Raw genomic sequence first — 25265 nt, forward strand, 5'->3', positions numbered from 1 at the left:
GCAAAATCCTAAAGCCAATGTGGAGAACTTCACATAAACCTAGCATAAGAGCCCATGCAGATTGGAAGACTAGCTTTCATTATTGTAATTATAATCAATTTGTTACACGTGTAGAATGTGCAGCACCACTTGTATCTCTGAGAAACTTTGTGTCAAAATGCATCAAGCCTCTGTAGCTCTTGGTTCTTTGTGAGTCAGAGTTGGCATGCTGCAGAAGCCATACATTTTCAATACACACTGATATTTGTAGCATATGTTTGATTCTACTATAAATATATATATATTTAATTTTTATATTTCTATATATTAATATTTATATTTTTATTTTAAATTTTTTATATTTAAAATTTATATTTATTATACTTACCTGTGGATTCTAGGCTTTCTTTACTGTTCAAGAAAAAAAAAAAAAGCGGTATTTAATACATTGCAGTTTCAATAGAAATTAGTGCTTTTGTCCTGAGACCTTGAGGTACCTCAAACACATATCTGAATATCAGCAATGCTTGTATAATAGCTATGGAAAATATCTCAGGATGTAAAATGACTCATTTGGGGCCAGAAAGAGAATCAGAGGTGGAGCTGAGAGTAGAAGCCCAGACCTCTGTCTGCTGCTCCTCATTTATTGACTCATGCTGCCATATGTCTGCAGTGACTTTCATCTGAAGAGTGAAGTCCATGCCTCTAAGAAGTAGAAAACGTTGTATTTATCTATCTCTCTGCTGCACATGTTCAGAGAGATTTATAAATTGTATATATTATTACAGTATATTTGTTGCCAACAGTAAGCCTATCCCTTGGTCAGAGATGTCATCATGTTTTCAGACTACCTTGGCTTCTTCCTTTCACTAATGCCTTGAAATTCAGACTAGATATATAAAAAGGTTCACTCTGAGCATATATACACTGAAATAATGCATAATGTCTAAGTAGCCTTTCACAGAGAAACTGCGACCATAACTGAACTGCAACCGATACAAACTTTATTTTGTTTTGATTTTTAGGGAAACATCCAAAGCTTCCAAGACACCCCAAACAGGTATTCAAAGTTAAGCCAACAGACATTGTTTGCATGAATCTTTATAAAGTAAAACCACAGTCATTATTCAGTTCATTTTCTGATTCTGTTTCTTGCATTATCCTTTAGAGTACATTGCATCCTTAATCCTCTGCTGCCAGCTGCACACATTCTCTGAGATCCAAGTCTTTATACTTAATACGGAACACACTAGTACCAAATTTGTACCATTACACTGCCTGAAGTAATTATAATTAGAAATTGAGCAACTATTGTTTAACTTAACCTTATCTTTAGAATCAATATTAAAAGATAAGATAAATTTTTAAAATGAGCTCTCAGAAAGCACATCTTCCACAGAAAATTGCTGTAAGAAGCTAAAGAAAGCAATGAAGAATTAAATCCTTTCCACAGTGTTTTAATGTCTAGAAAAAAAAAAAAAAGCACATCATTTTATATTAAATTCCATTTAAGTTCACTATTAAATTTCCCAGATGTTTTAAAATGGCATGTAAAGTCTACTAAGTATTTTCTATTATATTGTGCATAATGATATAATAACTCCTAGCAAGTGAATTAGCAAAATACATATCTGAATGACTTTTATACAATGTATGTGTCAGTACTGCACAGATTTTGAAAACAGTAAGAAAACAGGTCAGGTAAGTTTTTATTTCTCTAGCAGTAGATGTTCTGCTGTCCCATACCTGCAAAGCTAAAAGATATTCTTTATCTTTTCAAGCATTAAAGAAATCTTGAATAATTCATACCCAGAAGTATTAACTCTACAACAACAACAAAAAAAAGGGAGAATTTCTTTTATTGGTTTCCCAGTTTGAAGACATTTCAAAATATTTGTGAGATACTAATTTTACAAATGTAATGTCCTTGGGAAATGAAACTTGATGCCTGCTTCCCTAATCAGCCTTGACTCCTTGTTTATTTTATGTATTATTCAGTTTCTGCCTACTCTGTCCTTATTGAAAAAAATAGATGAAATTCCTGAATAGTGGCAGAACGGATATTCTTAATTATTCGTGGCTATCATAAGATTTCAAATCACTACTGAATTCTTGGATTACTTTAGAGTATGTTTCAAAAGTTTGGATAAGAGGGAGAGATGGAAGAGAGAGATAATGAGGCATGAAACTATTTTTTCTTCAGCCATAAAAATGAAAAGTTATAAAAGACACTTAAAAAAAAAGGGGGGGGGGGGGTGCGAGGGAGGAATCTAATTTTTGCAGCTTTTCCAGCCAGTCTGCATCTTGGCAGGTAGATTTATCAGTAAGAAGACACTGAAAAGCTTTACCTTTGCTCTACTTTTATGATGTATCACTTCAAAAGACTGAGCAACTTGGGAAATGAAAAATCATCTTTGTTAAACAGGACAGCAATTGCAATTTATTTCTCAGGCATAGTCAGCATGCTGGTCTTTAGGGTGAGATTTTGGTACTTGCTACTAACTGGACTTAGGACTCCAAGTTGGTGTGAGTATAATTTCTCTATTACAAAAAGCCCTGGGAAAAATAAAAATAAAATAAAATAAAATAAAATAAAATAAAAATAAATAAATAAAAATAAATAAAAATAAAGGACATCAGAATTGGAGAATTTGTTAACCTTGGAAGAAGAATCACGTAAGGAATTTCAACAGCTACAAGCCCAGTATTATTTAAAATAAACTACTAAAATGATCAGATTGAGCTCTTCATTCCTGCAGTGTGTTTCATACAGCTTAAAAGCATTTCTATGCCCTCTGGATGTTCTAGGCTTGCCAGTTTAGTATTAAGGCAGGGGCTGGCTCCCAGTGGGTGCTGGTATGGTGCCAACCCTGTTCCTGGCTGCAGCCCCTGCAGCACTGTCAGCACCTCCTCTGCCACCAGCAGACCTCCCCATGAAACCCAAAAGCCTGAGTTCAAAAGGGGAAAAGGCTCATGAAAGGATGGGGTGAAACAAAAAAGCACAGTGCACAAGAAAAAATCTAGATAGTTCCAATGTCAGATGCGGAGATGTTAATTCATACTCTATTCAAACCATTAAGTAAATAGTGCCTCAATAAATCAGGAATATCTGAGGAATAGGTTCTGAAAGACTGGGAAGAAATTAGAGGAGAGGGAAGAAAAGGGATGTGTCAGTGCCCAGGAACCAGCTCTTACATGAGGAAGGCTGTAAAATACACATCTTCATCAGGGGATGCTTAAGGAGATCTGTCAGCAAAAGATGCTGAAGGGCAGTTCCTGAAACCAAAATCCTGTCTCTGCACAAAACAGGTGTTAGCAAAGTCAGCAGCGTGGTGTCAGCTCTGCCCCGTCTCCTCACCTTGCTATAGGGAGAGATTGGGATTTTGTTTGTTTGGATGGGAATTTTATTTTCTGCACCCAAACTTTGGTGTCTCTGCTTCCATAGCCCCAAGGTGCCACTTCAGATGTTTCCAGCATTACAAGAAACTGGTCGGCAACCAACGCCAGCACCTAAAGGCCACTCGGCACACATTGCATGGCACTTCCATGATTTTCATCAACAACCTGAACTCAATTCAACTACCTCATTTTTTAACTAGAGAGCAATCACCCTAAGCCCATCACTGCCATTTGGAGGCAGACTAGTTAATTCTTATTCCTCATTGTGAGAGAGGGAGAAGTTATAATCCTTACTCTCACAGGACATAAATTGCTTCTAAAAGCTCAAGACTGAAATCCTCCAAGATGTGTAGCTTGTCTTTTAGAAATCAGTGGAGGTTAGGGTTACCAAAATAGGAGTAACATCCCTCCCAGATTTTTGGACAGAGGAGCTTCTTTGAACAATGGCAAAGCAGAGAACTAAATCCAGATGATCCAGTTCTGTGCCTTAACCAGTAAGCCGTCCTTTATCTCTGACAGTAACATCTGATGAATTGGATCGGGCAGGATATAAAACACGATTACAACCCCAGGTTGGAGTCATAGGTCAGCTCTGCAATCACCTCAAGCCCGGGATTTTACTTGGTGCCATGTGTCTGAATAGTAAAATGGAAGATAAAAATATACAAAATTACACTTTTTTAGATATGTATGCTAAAATTACGATCTTAGCTTTGCACTTCTGCTGATTGTGATTGTACTGTTGAATTACCAAAAAGCCCCCAACAATTTACTGGAAAAGAAACTCCCAAATAAGAAGCCAGCTTGGCCAACTAAGTTCTGGGTTGGATTTTTACCCTCACTCTGATGAGCCCTGTGGTGACTGGAGGCATATATTTTGTCAAACCAAGGGCAGTGAAATACTGCAAGCCTATTTTTTTTCTCCTGAAGAGACTTCAGAATGAACTTTGTCCATTGAATTTGCTAGAAGCAAAGGGGTTCTGTCATTTTCTTATTTTAAGATAGGTCCAAACTACGTATCTACCTAAATGAGGCCTGGAGGAAGACGCTTTCTCTTTAAGGGAGGATGTTGCATGGAACTGATAACGCCCCTTCCAAAAAAAAAGACATCTAGAAAACTCATATACATCTGCATTATGGAAGAAAAATCATTCCCACTTACTCTGTTCACGGTGCTAACTGCCAGTCCAACCACCTATTCTCCAGCCAAGCTTTGTGAAAAAAAGACGTGAAAAAAGTGCTTTTGTTATGCCCGATTCTTTCAGCTCAGACAATGTAGCTTTATGGCTAAACAATGATTCTGATAGTGAAATGTCATAATAAACTTCCTTATTGCCCATAATTCTTCTCAGGTGCTACGTTCATAAATCAGGAGCTCTGGGAGCCCTATTACAGACTATGTTAATGGTTTGGACTTTTCTGCCAGTGCCCAGTCTCAAAAAAACCCCAAAAAAACAAAAACAACAACAACAACAACAAAAACTACCTAAACCAAGCAAGTTTTTTGATGACATCTTTTATGCATTGACAACTCTTGACCTATATGAAAGATGGCCAATGCCAAGATGGTGGCACGACATTTATGTTTGGCATGTGAAAGAGAATGAGGGTCCCAAACACAGGCTGCTCTTCACACCTACAGGAAGGCAACCAGCCTCATCCTCCCATCCACCTGCCAGAGATGAGCTCAGCGAATAGGCCCTCCCAGGCACAGTTGGGAATCTGTAGCATTTTGACTGACTCAGGCCAAGGTGGTGTAGGCTGATGACTATTTACAATAATCACAAAACGGTTACAAAATATGTCAACATAATGTGTTTCTAGTAGCTTGACAAGACTGTGTGTAGAAGACATTGGCTAGGCCTCCTGTTACAGGAGGTGTGGTGTTATGCCGTAGAGTATTCCAAGCCACATCTCCTGGCATATTGGAGCTGTTCAACCAGACAGCAGAAGAAATTTTGCTCCTAAAGAGTTTCAAGCTACTTTCTCTTTACTCCTGACCCAAAGGGAGAGAATGTGTGTGCTCTGAGGCTGCTTTAAATTATGCAGGGACGAAAAAAGCCTTTGACAGTGTGAGAACGTAAAGGGTACGAAAAGATAACTTAAGCTCTGACTGCTCCAACTCTTCTCAGCCGCATTAAGGGTACCCCTGGTGACAACTAAGTTTGTGACTCTTGATAATTACCTTGGCCATTTTGATGTGTTATGGGCTGATAGTAACAGAGGCGTCGTGAGCACAAATTATGTCATGACAGACCCTGATTGTAAGGATCCACATCCTCTACAATATTAGATATAGACACTAGATACTAAATTCCTATAAAGCTGTCAAGATTTTAAACACCAAATTCAAGCGATATCCCCGACTTGCCTTCCAGATTGAACTCGGACATGAACCTAAGGTCTAAACATGGCTTGTTCAGCCCATCTACAGACACCCAAGTCAGCACCACCTGACATGCTATTTGATTATGGCTTTTTACTATACCAGATGACAAATCAACTGAGAGGTTTTGCTTACAGTCAAAACCAAGCTAAAAAAGAGAGTTTTATAAAACATTTAGAATCATGTATCTTGACAAAGTTGCAGTAATGGAAGGCAGCAGAGTCTGGCTTTTTTCTTTTACAGATGCTCAGATGTAATTGTCTCCTCACACATATGGAGACTGGCCACAGTATTTGTAAATATTCTTGAACAGAAGAAATATTATAATTTTCTTTATTTTGACATCTTTATAAAATATTATCACTTTGCTAACATAATATTATGAGGGCTACTTTTTAAAATGGATTATACAGAAGCATTCATTTCAAAATTTCAAGAAATCCTGGCTAAGCAAGACAATTTACACTGTCCGAAAGAGATTCCATTAGTATAAGATTATATATTTATTTTTCCCTGCCGTGAATGAGGTGCTTGGTGGTAATTAGATCAAGAGAACAAAACGAAGCCAATGCACAGATACCTGCCTACGTCTGCCAGGACATAATGTACGGAGCGACCTGCACTGAGGATGGAGGGTGGGCTGGATTGCAGAGTCACTCTGTTTGCCCAGGGCTCAAATGCTACCCACCAAACCAACACTAAGCCTCCCTTTTGATCCAGAGCCAGCTCAGGCATGAAAACAGCCTCTCAGTATTATTGCTGGGAGTATGCTGCATGCGGGATGTGTCGTAAGTGACAGCGACCAGTCTGAGTCTGACATTTCTTTGCGTCTCCCTCTGAGATCAGGACCCGATGGCAGAAGGGCTGACCAGGAGATAAATGCACAAGGGGCCAGGGAAGTTGAGGCTTTCCAAAGTGGACAGTGCTAACTGCTGAGGTGATGCTGATATGACAGCTGCCTGGGACGTTTCTGCCATGACAATTATTGTGTGCCGTCATCAGCATGCCGATAACAGTAACCCTTGTTTTTATGTCTTCAGGATAAATCCTGAAGGCAGGAACCCTGTTTTTCAAAGAATGGGTTGACGGAACTCTACATGTTTATCAAAATCACTACAGAAATGATAAATTAATGGGTCTAATATTATCCATTTGGATGTGAAGACCCATGTGCACAGTTATTGACTATGCAGGAGGTGAAGTTGCACCAACTAAACAATAGGATGAGGCAAAAGCATGTGCCAGGGATGACTACACAGACAGCCTCACTCACTCAGTTTATTGCCCAAGTGTTCCACATAACCAACACAATTCCTAGCGGCCAAACCTCTGCTTACGAAACAAATATGAAGCAAGTATGTCATGGACCAGGAGAACTAGGCTTCAGTCCTAAATCACAAGTGAGGAGGAAAAAATCAAAATGCTTTGTGCTTTCCAGCACCTATTTCAGTGACGAGAGACAATAGGAAAAGCACATAGGAATCCAGAGGAGGTCCCATGCCCAAATCCTGACTGAGGGGCACAGAGTCCTTGCCCCTTCCTACACCTGGACTACTGATAACCCCTCAGTGGTGAGGCACAGCTTGCTTGCCACTCTCCTCTCCATCACCCATCTTTTCCGTGTTATATGCTTTATTGAAGTTCCCTTTTGCAAGAGTTTCTTAACACCTCCCCACTTTATATACATTCCCAGAAAAAAAAATGTCAGTTTTTAGTATTGTATGAGCTTTTGGTGTGCACCGCAGAGTATGTTAATTGTGATCAATCAGGGAGGGAGGAGGAGGAAGCAGCGCTGAAGGACCTGCGTGCCCTCCCCCATTAGCAACGCTAGGATTACGTGTAAGGTCTTGATAACACCATTCATTCTTAAAGGGCCACTTTTTGTCAGTCTGGTCACGGCAGCCAGCCATGAAAGCAAAGGATTTGGGGCTGGGAACCTCCAGACAGGGTCTTTGTCTACACCTTATAAACAATTTCTAACACTCTTTCCCTAGCATGATTTTTCCATGACCTCTTCCCTTTGTGCTTTCCCTCAGCTATGGATTCTGACCCTGTACTTTATCCATCTTTTCTTTGCCTCCTTGACTTTTTAGTTCATCTTCCACTTGGGATCCCCTGCCAGCAGCATCCCTTGCACCTTTTCTCTCATCTGGCCATGCTGGAGGTTCTCCATTCCCTAGCTGTGCTTTAGCCATGGATACAAAAATAAAGAAGGGAGCGGGAATTTTCTTTTGGACACTCCATTAAAGCACCTATTTACTGGAACTCAGTCTTTTTTGCTATTATTTTATGCCAATACACATGTAGTAGGGCTTTATCCCCTTGAAAACAAACACCTGAGATGCAGAACAAGAAAAAATGAGGCCAAAGAACTTAATCCCTGCCTGTTTACTGCTTAGGAGGGGCAAGTGAGGTGAATTTATTACAGGTGACAATTACAAGCAAGGGAATAGGGAGGATTTCTCAGTGAAAATTCTGCTGTTGCCTTCCATAACTATTCCTATGACAATTCCTCAGTCTGCTGATGCTCCATAGGCAAACTTAGCATTCATAAAACTGCAAGTATTCACTATTTGATCATTGTTTAAATAAAGGCCTTATAATAAAAGGAAGTAAAGGTTGATGTGTATAGAATAATTTCATCATGGTTTCTCATTCTTCCCTTCATTCTTCCTCTTTCCTTCCATTGTTAATTGTGATCCTTTTCTTTGTTCAGTCTGGGTTATGCTGTAAGATCCTTTTGTTGCATAAAATGTTGTGCATGCTCATTGTAGTTTATAAATACACGGGCCAGACCTACACTGGTGAATAGTGCGATGAAAAGGGGTAATTCGGTGTGGGAGGACACCAGTTCAGAGGATCAGAGCCAGTAACCCCATCTTCCCATGCCAGGGACTGCTGTGGTTCAGAAAGGGCTATGCACATCCCTGCAATGCTCATCAAATACGCCACCCCTACAGTAAGTCAGAGCAGAACAGAGTCAGGCAGAGCTTCTTTCTCCGGTTCATATTTATATTGTAGAGACAGTGGAAAATCTGATTATCCAATGTACAGTAACGCTACAGCTCCAGGATGCTATTCTTCTCCATTGCACGAGACTGAATCTGCCTGTGTTCAGTGAAGTTACTCTTACTTTCTCAGTGCCAAAGCAACACCACAACGTTTCTCTCCTCATCACCTCAGTACCCTCAAAATTATTATGGACTTGCACTTTGCGAGCAAGAGTCAGGATTTTCTTTTGAAGTGTCCCTTCTACTCAGCAGAGATCCCTAACCTCCTCATGCAGCTAATTTGGAAAAGCCAGACTCAAAAGCTTCTGTGCTGCTATAAACCAATATTTTTATAGACAGTTGTAACTTAATGTACCCATTTGGCTGCCTTCCACTGTTTCCCATGTTGAGACCATCTTGAGATCCACAAACCTCTTTCAGTGCTAGCGATGCTGATAGACGGGAATAAAAGGAGTTTTGTTTTCTTTCTCTTTCCTTAAGTGTGTTAGCTAACAGGTTTTAGGCTCCTGTTATTGACAGGACAAATTGTACTTTAATATGGTTTAGTTGGCTCAGTCCTATGGCTCATGTACACAGCCTAACACATATTAAAATATTACTTGCTCAGCCTGAACTAGAATATATAATATAGTGGTTAAATGAGTTAGCTGCCACATTTTTGAGAAAAATGCCATTTCTACTCAAGCCAAGGCATTCTGTTAATGGGTTGAATATTCCTTCTAGCCCTTTCTCCAGCAAAGGGAAAATAGTTTTTACATTGTCCAGACCCTTGGCATCAGCTCACAGGACGGGAGAGGCAAGGAGGCTTGCAAGTGGGGTTGTGTCCCTCATCAGCCCCCCCAAATGAACCCTTGAGTTTGGAAACCCAGAGTTACAAAACCAGACCTCTTTCCTTCCTGCTCCTGCCATTTTTGTTACTGACCACCATCCTGAGACACTCCCCCCCCTCCTCTTTGTCGTGTCATGTTGTCTCCCCCAACTTTAATCACTTTCAAAGCCATCGCTCCAAGTGACCTCCATGGCCTCTGGACCGCTCGGGTCCCTCTAAAGTAAAAGTGTTTGGTTGCAGGTTTTTCTATCTGGAGAACAAGACTCTGCTATTTGCACCACTTTCTAGTATTTCAATTCAGGCTTGGTTTGTTGTTGTTGTTGTTTTGGCTATATTTACAAATTCCAGCAGGCTATCCTTAAGAGAAAGGTGCTTTTTACAAGTCTCCCATTCAGCATTCATGGCACAAATCATGGAAATTCCTTTAGGCTACACTGGTGCCAGACTCTGTGCCTCCCACTTTTATGTGCGCTTAATAAAATGCATCTATTTTCTTACGACCAAACTATCTTGCTTTCAGCCGTATCAGAGATGAAATACAGTTGCGTTAGTAATCCCATATGTGCTGTGCCTGATCCCTTACTTCTCTGTGTTACTCTGGGAGTTTTTCGTGCCTCAGTGATGAACTTCTTCTTTTCTCTTCAGCTGTTCTTTTCTCCCTTCTCAGCCTTTTTACTGCTGCTTCTCCCTCCTTCTTTTCCCCTCCCCCGTTTACACTTAACCTTCTGTTTCTCCTCGTGTCCTGGCAGGAAGGATATAATGCAATCGCTGCTATACAGTGACAAAAGTAAATATGTAGCTCCGAGTAAGCGCAACAGGGTCGAACAGCCCTTTTGCAATATGATACCACATAATCTGCTTCCCTTCTAGAGATAGTTGCTTGAATGCTAAGGAGTTGCAGCTCCACTGCTTTTACAACTTGATAGCTTTACTTTGCTTTTCTTTGGTTTTGCATAAAGCAGTTCTTTTACTGGGGCTGGTTCTGGGGCTATCTTCCTGCCCAAATCAAAAATGTGAATAAAAGGAACGGGTTCACCTTTCAGATGATTCTCTCGCCTTTGAAATTTCCATATATTTTTCCACAAGTAAGAGGAAAAAGGAAAACTGGATAATTTATGTGCGGTAAAGCCACACACATGCAGACACAGGAAGAGTCCTAATGCTAAATCCTTATGACTAAGCATTCAATGCAGTAAGCATTTTCTTTATACAACTGCTCGTGGCTTGCGGGCTTTTTAACTTACCCAAAGAAAATTATTATGGGTAAAAATTTTCAAGAATCTACACGATTTGGTGATCTAAACTCCACTGAAAATCAATGGCACTTGTGCATCTAAAATTCCCTGTTGCTCCTGAAAAATTAGCAATGCCAAGTGCCAACTGAGTGTATTTTGTGTGTCTCCTACGAAGGGGTGCCTTTGATGTGCAACCAGAAGTTTAAATTATTAGCTATTTTACCTAAGCAATTAAATATGACTAGTTAAATTAACCCCTACAGAAACAGAGGCTTTTTTAGTACTTGTGTATTTCATACCTTAAAGGTACAGGACAACACTGCCAATGCTCCTGAATCAGGAGATGGGATGTGGTTCCTCATGCCTTTTCTTTGCCTTTGAGGCTGGTGTACGGGACCCGCTCCTGCACACTCCTGCATCCCCCGCTCCACAGTTCACTGTTCCCTGGATTGTGCTGACGCAACGGTCTGAGAGCCTGTGCTGTAAACTCATCATTAAAAATTAGCCTCCAAAAACCTCAAGTTCTCTCATTTCCTTCACTGTTTTATGGCACAGTCCTACAGTTTTATTGGCGCACATCAGAGAGCGATAAATCGCAACAGAAGAGCGGCAGTCTATGGGAAAAACGGGACAGGCAACATCTACAGCAACATTCCCATGCCAATAAAATGTATATGGAGGCACACTCTGAAGTCTTCTCATCACTCTTTCAGAAGCAGCACCAAGTGAAAGATCAACCACCTCCAGCTGTTAGTGACTGGCTCTTCACTGCCCCTTCGTTTTGTCAGACTGTGCAGTCACTTACACCGCTCAGTTGTCCCAAGATACAAATGTATAAATAAATGGTTAAACACGGATGACTAAACAAAAATAAATGACAGGTAAGTAAAATATAAATAAATAAGTATATAGATTTTACTCTTTTCTTTTTCCTTTCCTTTCCTTTCCTTTCCTTTCCTTTCCTTTCCTTTCCTTTCCTTTCCTTTCCTTTCCTTTCCTTTCCTTTCCTTTCCTTTCCTTTCCTTTCCTTTCCTTTCCTTTCCTTTCCTTTCCTTTCCTTTCCTTTCCTTTCCTTTCCTTTCCTTTCCTTTCCTTTCCTTTCCTTTCCTTTCCTTTCCTTTCCTTTCCTTTCCTTTCCTTTCCTTTCCTTTCCTTTCCTTTCCTTTCCTTTCCTTTTTCTTTTCTTTCTGGGGTGTAGCTAACAATATGGAGAGGGAAACAAGAATGGTTAAGCCAGCATTATTGGTAAAACATACATCTTCATAAAGGCATCGATGATGATTCATATTGATTATATTAAAATATTGGCTGAATTACTGAATTTTGCAGCCTTTGCAAAATAGTCATGGGAGCCCAGGCAAGCGAGAGTATTGTGGGGTAGTGGAGCTAGTATAGGTGACAGAGAGGGAAACAGAACCCTGAGATTTCCTAAAAGGTTGCTTTGGGTTTTACCTTTAAAACATAAGCATTTACCCTTCCAAAAGCATAAGCATCCAAACTACTTCTGCTGTTCGGGAAGCACCTGAATTTACACAATCAGAAATGAGGTAATGTCTTAATGCAAAATAAATGCAAAGCAGCTTAGATGTTGCAGCAGTTTATTTCTCTGAAGATGACACGGCACAGTAAGGTGTCTCATGTGCTGAAGACCAACTTTTAGTCCATGCTGATTCGCACGTATTTAGCAGCTGAAACCATGCACCATAGCTACAGTGTCACACATACCAGAGAATACAGTAAAAAGTGATAATCCCACAAGGAAACAGAAGAGAACCAAATTCTGCACTAATGAAAGTACTCCTTCACGACACCAGATAACTCTCACCTAGTAAGATAACGATGAAATCTTATAGCCAAGAACCTAATTTGTGGGCTAAGATTGCCTCCTCCAAGCTCACATTTCTGTGACGCTGCTTTTGTGAAACACAAGACCTGCGTTGTATAAAAGAAGAATTAAACCTAGAGCCCTATTTCAGAAGAATCATAGTGCTAGTTAATATGAAGCTATTTCAAAGTTCAGACCCTTAAGAAGAAGTCCTGCAAAGATGTAATCAGATGCAGATGCTAAAATTTTCAAAGTTAAGTCCCTTGTTACTAACTCTTAGAGGAGTCTTAAGTTTTGCAAACAAACATGATAAAATAATAAAAGCCACAGTTGGATTCACGTGACACTGTCAAGCTCTTATTTGACAATAAAGGACTTGCTGTCCCTGCTGGTTATGAAGAAAAAATCTTGGAAATAAAACTTCAAAGACTGCAGCATCAGAAAACAAAGCGAAACATCGAAAACCAGCCAGCCTTTGTTCAAGTTGTTTTTGATCTCAAAACTCTTAGTCCAATCTGTAGATTTCTATGACTCATGGATTTTGGACAGCTGGGGTTGAAAATGCCTAGCTTAGCACCAAAATCTTATCAAAAAACACTTCCAAGGTTTTATCTGAGGATGTTCTAGGTACCCAAAACACTGCAGACACTGAGCTTCCTCTGTGGTACACCATTTATATAGAAGTTTAAACCTACTTTTCAAGAACCAATGTTAAGGCAAGTAAAGTGAAAATATTGGCTATAGTTAGCACGGTTCACTAGGATGAGAAAGAACAGAATTTTTATACAGTTCTTTAATATATGCTTTGTTAGTACGTGAGGTATTCAATTTATTTTTGACATATATAGTCTCTTTCAAATGCAGCCATAGAAGCCATGAGATATGTTACACAGTGAAACAGAGGTGAGAAAGACAAAGATGAATACAATTATTTAGGGAGTTAAGATGGGAATAATGTTGCATGACAGATTCTCTGAGGCTGGGAATTATTCTTCTGTGTTGTACACTTACCATAGAGTGGTTGTTACCCAGAAACAAAGAAAAGAAAACCAAAAACAAGCAAGTAAGGAGCAAAGAGAGTTCAGGGTTGTGAACACCATCACAGGACACTACAAATCAAAGCAATGGTGGGGAGTGCTGCAGTAGAGAAGCCAGCCCCAGGCCCAGCCCCAGTGAGCATGAGCGATGCCAGCGGCAGCAGTGGTGAAGTGGGAGCAAGGCCAACCTCTCCCGGCAGCAGCAGCAGAACCTCCTACCTGCACAGGTGACTGTGATGAAGTGAGAAATGGAATAATGGAATACCTTTATAATGGATGAGAAGAAACATATATATATATACCCAGTGTTTGCTTCCACTGCTCAGATCTGAGCTGTGGTTTTATGAGGTGAACTACTTTAACAAAGAAATGGCCAGTGAATAGCTTAACACTATACTCATATCCTGATCCCCTGTAGAAATTCCATACTATATTACAGAAAAATAGTTTTATAGGTAGCGGTAGCTTTGTAAAGGTAGGGTTGCATGCGTGTGTACGTCCATGTGAGTAAACATGCTCATCGTCCAATCTCTAGGCAGTGTTTTGCAAATTTACCACACCTCATTTATTGGATATGCAAATTTTAAAAAGGCCACCTTTTCTACAGCATGCTCAAGCAATGGGTAGAAGAGAAGCACACATGTACAAAGCAGAAGAAATATCCCTTAGCACCACCACCTGCTAGCATGCTGCAGAGAGAGGGAGGAAGGGTAAAGAAAGATAAGGAAGATAAGGAGTAGGAACCAGCATAAACAAATAAAACGACTGATTCATAAAATTAAGAGATGAAAAAAGCTGCTAAATAAATAAATGCACTACTAGGCAAGTTAACACTGCTCCTGGAGAGCTTTATTTACGTGGTTGGCCTTTACATGCTAGCTAATCCATCTAGACACTGACCTTGTCAGCAGTGTTTGTGTAATCTTTGAGTAAGAATACGAACTGTTCTTGTAAATAATACCTCCAGGACAGCTAGACGAGAGTTTTGCATGAGTGTTAAACATGCAAAGGGCCCAGGGCATGGTCCTCCTCTCATGGTGGAGGGACCAGCCGCCTGGGCTCATGCTATGATACAAACAAGCACCTTCTCATTTCAGAGGGCTATGTCTCCACAGCACATCGCTCAGCTCTCAGGTTGTTATGCCAGGCAGTATAGGTCCCAAAACAGGCCACAGTGCAACGAACTTAGGTCTTGGGCAGGCAGAATAAAGTCACACACAGGAGTGTGTTAAATCCACGTTTCCAGAGAACATGCTGCAACTTGGGTGTTTCTGCAGGTTGGAGACAGCCAGGCCAACTACAGTACAAGCTCAAATCCAAACTCCTGTATGTCACAAGACAAAGACCACTGCTTCATACTGTTTTCCTTCAAATCTGATAGGGAGTAAAGCTTTGGGCTTGCCAAACCAATGTTGAAGGCCAAATCCTGTTTAAAAAAAAAGAAAGAAAAGAAAAAAGAAGAGCCATTTATAGCTGATTAAATGCTTTTCAAATTCTGGAGCAGATGTCTAGGCAGAGGAGAGAAGGACCTTGAGGTTTGCAAGTTTAAAGAAAATATTAAAAAAAAAACAACAAAAAGAAATTTAAAGATGAAATTTAAAGCGCTAAGGAACCACTACACAAAATGCCCAACACAGTGATTATTAAATGTTAGAAGTGTTGATAAACTGACTTTCAGGGCTTTTATAAGTTCTTCCTGACAGGATGGTCAACATCAACCAACACTGCATCCTTTTAAGAAAAGTTAATAAACAAGATGCATATGGAAGATTTTAGGTATGGAGGGTTTTTTAAGTGTTTGTGGAATACTATACAAAAATTCGTACTGTGTAAGAGCCCAGCCTACCCACAGACAGTCAGGGCTGTTACCTGAACATGGTTTAATTTTATATTTAAACCTGCTAAGACCAGGACAGTTTTAACATATCACAGGCAAGAATGAAAAAGACAGTAACGATCTGCTACTTGTTTCCTCCAAATATCAAAATGTGAGATAGTTTCAGATCAATTATTCCTTTTCCAGCAAATTACTTTCTCTGTGATAACATCCAGCACTGGAAAGGCTAATTTTAGCTAGAAAGTTCACAGAATCTTGCCGAGCAACAGCCACAGTCGCAGCTAATTTGAGTCAGAGAAAGTTAAAGCACTGTCAAAATATAAATGCTTCCTTCAGCTGATTCATTAGTTTGCATATCATAACAAGGACTTTGTGTTCTTGGGTAAGGTTAGTGCCTTGAGGACATACTGCAGATGTGTGCATTCACAGTCCGAATTTCTGTAATTTGTTATGCAAACATCAATTCTTTTTAAATATTGTAAGAATAGAGACTTTTATTGCAGCTAACAATCACCAGCATTAAAGATAGGTTCTCTTGTGAGGCCACTTTCTAGAACAGAGGAGGACACTATATTCTAAACAGATGTTTACCAATGAATGAATGTGATATTTCTCGTTAGAAGAGGTTTAATTTGCAAACGAATGTTGAAACAGTGAGCAAGTGAACTCAGCAAGGCCTGCCCCACATCAGAAGGCCTGATGGTATTTTGACACGTTAACTTCTTTCCCCTCAAGGAAACTGTGAGCTTTAAAAATCCTCAACAACCTAACAGCAGGAAAATCCGACGCTGACTTTTAGTTTTACTTTCCTTTTTTTTTTTTTTTATTGTATGGTGTAGTTTAAAGATACAAAGTGAGAACGAAAACAGCAACTGAGGGCTGGATTTTGGCAGGCCTCAGGAAGAGATGAAATTTTGGATTATTGACCTCAAAAAGGTAGCCATGGCAGTTCCCCACAGCCAGGGCAACATCAGACTGTGCTTGGTATTAAGCAAAATGGCCTTGGTGGTAGACTTTTCCGTGTTATTTTATCTGGCTATCTCACTGTTTGATTTTTGTTTACCTGAGCATTTTACCTGGACTCTGCTCCTGCCTCTGCTTTGAGGCACGCCTGGAGAGGCTTCTTCAGCTTTTTCTGTAGGCAGCTGCCTGGTATTTGGTGTCGGGGTAGCAGGATGGACCAGCAGACACCGTCCTTGCTCTCCGTCCAGCGTGTAGGGCTTCCGGATGATCACAGGAGCATGAAGTGCCATTGGTCCATGGGGGTCCTGAGCTTGTCTCCCAGCCCACGTGAGGAGGAGAATTGAGACAGTTTGGTTCTCCCCAGGATTAAAATCGTGTCATTTGGTGCTGTGCACCTCAACCTGACTGAACAGCCCTGACTAAGCACCCCAAGGGCAAGATCCGGATGCTGTAGGCCATACTGGTTTTGTAGGCTTTGTTCAGAGAGTGTCCGGGCCTCCAGATGATTTGCCAGGGAAATAAAAGGAACCTGCAGGGACTGCCAGGGTTTCTGCTTTCAGGATAGCCAAGCCTATAATGCCAGATGCTTGCTGCCTTGCTCTATTAATGCTGACAGATATAAGCACAATTAGCTGAGGAGGGAGAAATGGTGGAGGCCAAGAGACCATACTCCCAGGCCTGACCCATGTAATCGCTTTCTGTTTCCCCTTTTATTCCGTGGCCTTGTGGATAATGACACAGCGTTTCCTTCTGCAGGAAAGCAGGATGCATGGGAAACAGAGGCGCTGCATAAGCAGATGCAGGAAGGGTCTTGCCGGGAGTCTGCTGGGAGCCCAGCATTAATGGCAGATCTGAAGATGTAACAAGAAGACTATGGAGATGCTTTAAGAGGCCACAGACTGAGGGTGGGCCAGGCTTCCCAGCCTCGAGAGCCACAGGCAGGGCAACCCCTCATGGTACAGACCAGTTTCCCACACGGAAATGAGGAATTTGCTTCATACTGGTATTTTAAGGATAAATGCAATGTGACATGCTCGTATTTCATGGTAACAGGGACGATTTATGCAGCAGAACAGATGAGCAAATTCCATAGACAGGAGCATTCTGCCGCATTTATAACTTTTGATAGCAAGTTCTTTATCAACAACCATTATCCTAGTAAAAAGATCCATTTAGTTTTGTGTGTCAGCAGACAGTTAGGCAGAAGCACACTCTGATCCAACCATTCACCTGAAAGCCTACCTACATCCAGTGTAAGTAATCTGTAGGGGATTTTTTTTTTTAAAGAAGGATGCATTTTTCACTATTTCTGTCTCCTGTTTCCTGGAAGCACAACTGCTGAAGTTGGCCCAAATTTGGTGCTTCTGCGAGCACTTGTAGGCTGCCTGCCATCTCTGCTGCCTGCTGGACTCTGGGCCTGATGCAGCACCAGGCTGGCTGCTGATATACACAGCTTGCCTGGGCTACAGCGGTCCTCCAGCAGCAGCTTCTGCAGACAGCAAGGGCTGGAACATGACCACTAAGTGGATGCAGTGATACGTGCACCTACATGTGCATATCCTTACTAATGAACTTAGCTGTGCTTAGGAATTGATTTTCACTCCCACTTCCATGAAAACTTTGTGAAATTGCACTTCCTCTTAAAAAATGTTCAGACCGCTTTGGTTAACTTAGGAGACAAATTTTTCATTAAGTCGATTTTAAATCTCATTCGCATGAGTGATTTGAAAGACAAAGAAAAGGGGCAGAAGGCAACACTGAATCTGGTGACTAAAGAACTCTACTTGAGGCTGGTTAACTAGCTCATTCAATAACGTCCTAATTAGCAAGGACAGGCAGACAAAATGATATCCTTAACATAGGAGTTAACCAAAAGGCTGGTTTTCTAAAACTGTGCATCTAAGTGCAAGAAAAGTAGAGAGTCCTAATACATGTGAATAAAAGGAAGACTTTATGTACTTCTTTTTCTAACTAAAACATATGCTCAAACAGCTATTCTTTTTCACAGTGAATGATTACTGAGATCCTTTCCACGCTGGATGTCTCAAAAAATGTGAGGGCTTCCTGGACACAGCGGACAGATGCAGTGCAGCCGTGCACCTCTGGGAAGACTGATCCTACACTGACCAGGAGTGCATGAGAGTTTGATCCTTACTGATTTCACCCAGAGGCACCTTCCCCTGCAGCAGCAAAGCTGGCTCAGCACAGAGACACTTCTGGCACTGAGACACTTCTTCAGCGATAGATCCCTGTTTTTCCAAAACACCGAACAGCTGCTTTCTCTGCTGAAGAAGTTTTTGTTTTTGCAGTGCAGATTCCTGAGATCCGGGATCAGGCAACCATGGGACTTGGGGGTGTCTCAGTTTGCAAACCACATCTCAGAAAGAGGTAACAGATGCTTCCCACTGGATTCACCCCTCTTCTCCTTCCCCCAAGATATAAACATCCAGGGAACACATCATAAGCTACTGGAAATGACTTCAAAATACCAGACCAGGCCAGCTGTGAGGCTGTGTATTCAACAGGCAGGCTACAGCACTAGGCAGCTGATTCAGAAATAAATCTCCATGTACAAGTCAGCCAGCCACATGCTGAGACAGAGGCAGGGCTGTAAGGTAAACACAGCTCAGCACTCTTAGGTACAGGATGGAAAAAACCACACCGTCTTCTTTTGTCCTTAAAATGCAGGCTCCCAATTCGTTACTTCCTGTGGGAAGTGAGGGTTATACTCTAATGTACTGTAACAGGTCCAAGCTATAGGCAACTAATGACAATGCAAAGACAATTTTCCTCTGACTAAGAAAATACTGTCTCGTGCATCTCCCTGAAATTGCATTGTCGAAGGGACACGAGCTGTCATTAACACACGGTCATGTCATTCAAGAAGGGTCTGATGGGCCTGATACAAAACCCACCAAAGTCCTTCCTATTAATGCAAGACTTTACCTTTAGAAAAACACTTACTGCAGCATTTTGACCCCTCTCTTTATTTTTATAAGGCAAGGCAGAGTATGATTGTCTTTCAGTTAATGATGTGGCAGGGGGTGACTTTTTGCTAGGTTTAAGAGACTTCTTTTAAGTTGCAGCCTTTAAGATCCACCTGGACAAGCAATAATTAAAGGGAATAGCAAATTAAATGCATTAGGAAGGGGAAATGATTTACTAACCAGGGGGAGAAATAATTTATTAGAAAAGAAAACTTTTCCTCTAAGCCGAGAGAGTCACATTACCTCTTTCACAAATCACTGGCTCTAGTTTTTCCTCCTCCACAGAAAGCCGCCCGCCCCTGAAGTCTGCGGCTGTTTCTTTCCCTGGGGCACCGCTGCCGTACACACGGGGCCCATCCTGACATGCGCCTTCATTGCCCTGCAGAACTATTTTGGGACAGGGTGGAGGGATGGAGAAGAGAGCTGGGGGGAACTTATATTCTATCGACGGGAATAACAACAGACACCTCGTTACGGCTGGCTTAGAGCGAGGGCTCCCCAGACCCTCCTGTTTAGGAACGGAGCCAAAAATGTTCGGCTTAAGCCAATCGGCTGAAATTGAAATGCAAGAAGTCGCAAATCAAGCGGGAGTCAGGCTGCTGGACTTTTCCATCTCACAACCAAGCAAGAGCAATATTAAAGTCATCCCAATGAGTGTTTATTTCTCTAAAAACATTCCTATGGAACTTATTATTGATTCTTGGCATCATAGCTATATGGGAGACCCTAGTGTCCATGACAATTAAAAAAAAAAAACATGTTTATTAAAATTCAGTCACAGTGGCACAACACAACGTGCAATTATAAACACAAAACAGATGCAACACCATCTTCCCTATAGTCAGCGAAGATTGCAATCTGCAAACCATGGAAATTTGTGTCCTTGATTTAATGGTTTAAAATGCAGGAAAGCTGTTTACATTCACTGTCAAAATGTTTGCATTACATATGCTCACTGCCCCTGTAGTGGAAATATTTTTCCACTAACATTGCAGAATAAGCACAAAATGAAGATGCACCCCTCTTGGTAACAAAGTGCTGGCATAATGCAGTTTTCACCTCTGCTAAAACATTTGTTAATGACTCATCACGCTGTGCTATTTCTTCCCTTTACCTTGGATCAGCCTCTTGAGAAATCATTTAGTATCATGCACCCATTTTCTATTCCTCACTAGTCAGGTAGCCTTTTGCACAAGACTACAGACACTGCTTCCATGTCTTGAAAGCATTAGTTAGCAATGTAGATATTTTTTGATGTCCACTACAGCACTTCTCCATTATTGCAAACTTGATATTACACAACTGAATTTGGAAAACGTGTAGGTACCTTCCATGACACGTGTTTAGGATCAAGTAGTTAAGCTGGATATTTTAAATTCTGCCTCCAGTTTAAAAGGTACAGTGATGAATTTCAAGTGCCTGTACCCTTAAACCTGAAAGGATTTAGGAATATAAGTCTCACGGAGAGACAGCAGCATTTTTTAAAATCAGTGAACATACATTGCAGACATAAAACATTTTGTTACCAGAAAGTCTCTTAAATGCATATCTAAATGCCTAGACACAGTGTTAGTAATGCTTAAGTTAATTGCTATGAAAATCAGAGTTTCTCATGTTTGCAAAAATTCATTTAATTTACATTAGCACTGTACAGACTTGCCTATCTTTTCTCCTGCTTTCCTCAGTTTCCATAGCAGTATTCCCACGACTAAGCACACGTACAGTCCCAAATCAAGGTCAAAGTATTTTATACTGTCTGTAGAGCACCATTCAGACACTCTGATTACACGGCTGATCACAAAAAAATTAATTCTACAGGTAAGAAACTTGCATACCAGTACAGCACAAAAGGTGTGTATATTCCTTCTAAAGTATACGTAGTTTGTTTGTTTTTGTTAACTAGAAAACTTTTGTTTAACAGGAATTGCTGATATATTTTTTTCATCTTATGCAACTAAATTGAATGTATGAAATACATAGCAATGATGAAATCTTGTGCAAGAGTTTTCCGCTGTTAAGCCTTATCAAGAAAAATGTATTATTTAGCCGAATGCACACTGTGAGAGATTCTTGCAGTTCTGTTTACTTAGCTTTTTTTACTGTGTGGTTTCTTTGCTTTTAAAGAAACAGAAGATGACTTACATCTGAGCATGTCAAGTGAATTTTGTGGCTATTTTGGCTGCACTAAAGGCTCCTTCTCTTGACTATGTAAAAAAGTTTGTTGTCAAGAATATTTACTAGCATATTCTCAAGCCGCCTTCCTACAGGCAGCCAGCATCTGTTAACAACAATTTGCCTTTGGTTAAATACAAAAACAAGCAAACAGTAATTTTTCCTGGTTAAGGCAAATACTACTTGACTGGAAGAATCTTTCCCCACCTGGTTCAATTAGGAGGCTGCAAAGGCAGAGTTTTCTCTCTGCAGCTCAGAATGCTTGCATGTAAAAAGTTCAGAGGCTCGTCTACACTGCAACAACTCGGAGCTACAGCATGCATAAAATGTTTTTTTCCCCATCAGTCAAAGCGTGAGATGGCTGGGATATGTGAATGGTTGCTATCCACACGCGGACAGCAACATGGATTTCTTCCATAACTCTGCTTAATAGGAATGAATCAGGCTTTCTGTCTTTACAACTGGGCATCCACACTGTATGTTTTCACTGTGAACAGATTCAGCTAACAGCTCTAATCTGTTCCTTGCGGGATAGAACAGAATATTTTGGAGACTCGGATACTCCGTTTCTGAAGGTGTCTAAACAATGTCCAAACACATGTACGTTCAAAAATGTATTTTCTGCCTGTCTGCTGATGCTCACGTTACATGGAGATGCCACGCATGTATTGAAACAAACGTGACTCATATTTGAAATGCACGTACACTCGGAGAACGTATTTTAATGTACTAAAAATGCACTCCCCAGAGACAAATATACTGAAATAGCTCTTCAGCTGCTCGGAATACATGTCCCACCACACCAGACTCAGCAACTCTCTCTCCTGACTGCATTACGACACTGATGATGGAGCAGACCCTGGTGTTTCCAGAGTCCGTCTTTCTCTCATATTAAATCATTTAATCTTTCTGAAAAAGAACATTTATTTATTTATTTATTTATGTTTTGGGGGGTGGGGGGGCGGGGGAGATTCTCTTTCAGAATTTTTATCTTTTCTACTATTGAGATGTCATAAATTACAATACAAGCCTGGGATTACTATGTGAGACTAGTTTTAAGCTACTCACTTTCTGACAGAACATGAACAGCCTCCTTCATGCAGTGTGTGCCTAATTTTTATTTGAGGCATTTGTTTTCTGAAAGCTTGTTCTCTTAAATATTGGAAGATGCAAGGAGACAGTAAAAAAGTGTGGGTAATGTCTAAAGAGATCTGAACAAAATGTCTAAGATGAAAGCTACTTTGTTTGCTGTTTCGTTGTGATTTCAAAACTTAAGAATAGGGTCACTAATTCTGCAGCCCTTCAAGCACTCTCAGGGTGATTTATGGTTTTGTGCTGAAACGCTATAGCAAACTTAATGGTTTTGCATGGTTGAAGCATGAAATTAGGTGGAACCTGAGTGTTTCCACTGGGTGTAGGTTTGAGTTTGGGAGAGTTTTGGAGTCCAACATATCAGCCAAATAGTTAAATTCTGAAGCATATACTTGCAGGAAAGCTTAGCAAAAAATAAATAAATATCTAATTAATGTTTTTCTGCAAGTGCTACAAACTCAATGACATCAAAATGCATACTGACTCATACCAGTTTTATATAATTGACCATTCTAAAAGGAATGCAAGAAAAGTCAAAGGCATTTCGTCTCAACAATTTCTTAAAGGAATGCTTTGAATTTTCTCGCTCAAAATGTCATTTCTTTCTGAGAAGACTGAAATCAAATGCCCTTTTCCCATTTAAAATTGAGCAAAACAGTTCACTCTGTCTCAGCTTGTTTGTTTGTTTGCTTGCCAGTTATCCTGACCGAGGTCCAGGAGTCAGGATCTTCTCGCCTCAGGACAATGCAGAAGTCATGTCTACTCCTTCTGGATCATGGAGCTCTGCATTCCTTGTGTTATAGTGACGCGGAAACTATCTCAATCTTGTTATTGTCAACAGTCAGATAGGTAGGGGACATTCCTTATGGTGAGATTTGTGAGTTCAAGCCATGTCTGACCTAAAACCCAGTTTCCTGTTCCCTATGTCCTGTAGTCCCTTGTACCAAAGGCTACCACTGTCTCCTCCAGTTTAGGTGCATGAAACTTGGAGACTGAAGTTTTGAATGCTAGTCATACAAAAGTATGAAACTACAGGCTGCAAACTGCAGCCTAAATCCAAAGAAGAGGAGGGTTTGAGAAGGTTTCTAGGCAGCCTAGAAACCTTCCCACTCCCTGGCTAGAGCCAATTGTCAGCTGTGAATCCTAGGAAGATCCTAGGGCAGTACTTGCTGTGAGGCGCTGCAACGCTGACTCTAGTAATAGCAGAGACCTGTTAATTTGGGCTTTGGCTCTCAGGTTGCTCTCAGTCTTTACTTAAGCACAAAGTCTTTTAGAGCCCTCATCTGGAGTTCTGGTTACGTAAGGAACTGAGGATTTGGCCTATAATTTATCTGTGCCAAGCAAATCCCTAGAGCAAACAAAATCCTACCATCCAAGCTAGTCAGTCTCATGAAGCTGTATGCTCATTTTGTATCCTTCCCCCTTCCCATAGTTCTCACGTACTACAAGACTTGGTGAGAAACAAAAATTCTTGGGGCTACCAAACTCAACTGAATTTCCCTGGTAATTTCACATAAATCCATTTTCCCAGTTGCAAAGGTCTATGATATGTACCTACTTGTACATCCCTGAAGGCTTTCTGGACAGACAGACCAAGGTCATGCAGACAGGGTTTGCGAGCTGTCTTTTTCCCTCTGTCATTGTTGGCTGAGATGAAAAAGATTCCTTTCAGGTCTCCACCTCAGCAGTCTCCTCAAAACTCCAATTGCAAAACTCTGTAATAGGAACACCATAATTTTTCCTCCTCTGGTATTTGAGTTTATATATGGTCAGTGCTGCATTTCTTACCATACCAAAATATGCAATCCTCCTGTACAATAATGGAGATAAATATTTATGAATTTCATATCTTAAGTTAATACATTAATAAATAAAATAATCCATTTGTAGTGCTCAACCAGATTTGATGGCGAATGTTTTTTATCCTGTAACACAATTTTTATTTAGTCTTAATATTAAAGCTTGTTAGAACCCTTCAGTTTACTGAGTACTGAGTATAATTTAACTCTATCCTTAATCATGACTTACTGATTCAATATATGAGGAAGCAGGCCCTCAAAATAAAAATTCTCTACCTTTTCTCACTTCAGAAATGTTTAAATTGACATAAGCATTTCAGCATTTTACAGGACAGAATCCAGGGATTACAAAAAGTAGTTCATGGATAGCCAGAAAAGGTAGAGGGTACATGTGTTTTTAAAAGTAAGAGTCAAAAAAAAAAAGAGGGAAAAAAAAAAAAGCTTATGTTTAAAGCTTTAACTGTATCTATTTACTTGATGGTTCCCCTGTAAATGTCTTTCTTTACACTCTACATAGCAACAACCTAAGCATTCTCCCTTCCTTCAACATGGTATCCAAGTGACAAGAAAAACTACAGAATTAATAAAAATATAGCAGGGATCAGATTTAAGTGCCTCACTTGTCTCAGCTGAAATCATTTCCTTCCACTGCACAGAGTGGTTTTGATGGGAGAACTTTGCTCTAATGAAGGTAGAAACAATATCAGAAAGGAA

At 40.5% G+C, this 25265-nt stretch overlaps 1 protein-coding gene and 1 long non-coding RNA gene across 3 annotated transcripts in view; one reads left to right on the forward strand and one right to left on the reverse strand.

Moving 5' to 3' along the window:
• The window catches only part of ZNF516 (zinc finger protein 516), a 168130-nt gene that overhangs the window by 130840 nt on the left and 12025 nt on the right, over positions 1–25265 (reverse strand). The window lies entirely within an intron of this gene.
• Positions 1–25265, forward strand: part of LOC310895392 — a 55336-nt gene that overhangs the window by 17498 nt on the left and 12573 nt on the right. The window contains exons 2-3 of one of the 2 annotated variants that reach the window (XR_014580652.1): positions 1005–1039; positions 3425–23601. This is a non-coding gene — a long non-coding RNA (uncharacterized lncRNA). Of the gene's footprint in view, positions 1–1004; positions 1040–3424; positions 24563–25265 lie in introns of those variants that run through there. The other variant, XR_014580653.1, reaches the window with a different exon arrangement.

The sequence above is a fragment of the Anser anser genome, assembly GCF_964211835.1.
Source record: "Anser anser genome assembly, chromosome: 2".
NCBI lineage: Eukaryota > Metazoa > Chordata > Aves > Anseriformes > Anatidae > Anser > Anser anser.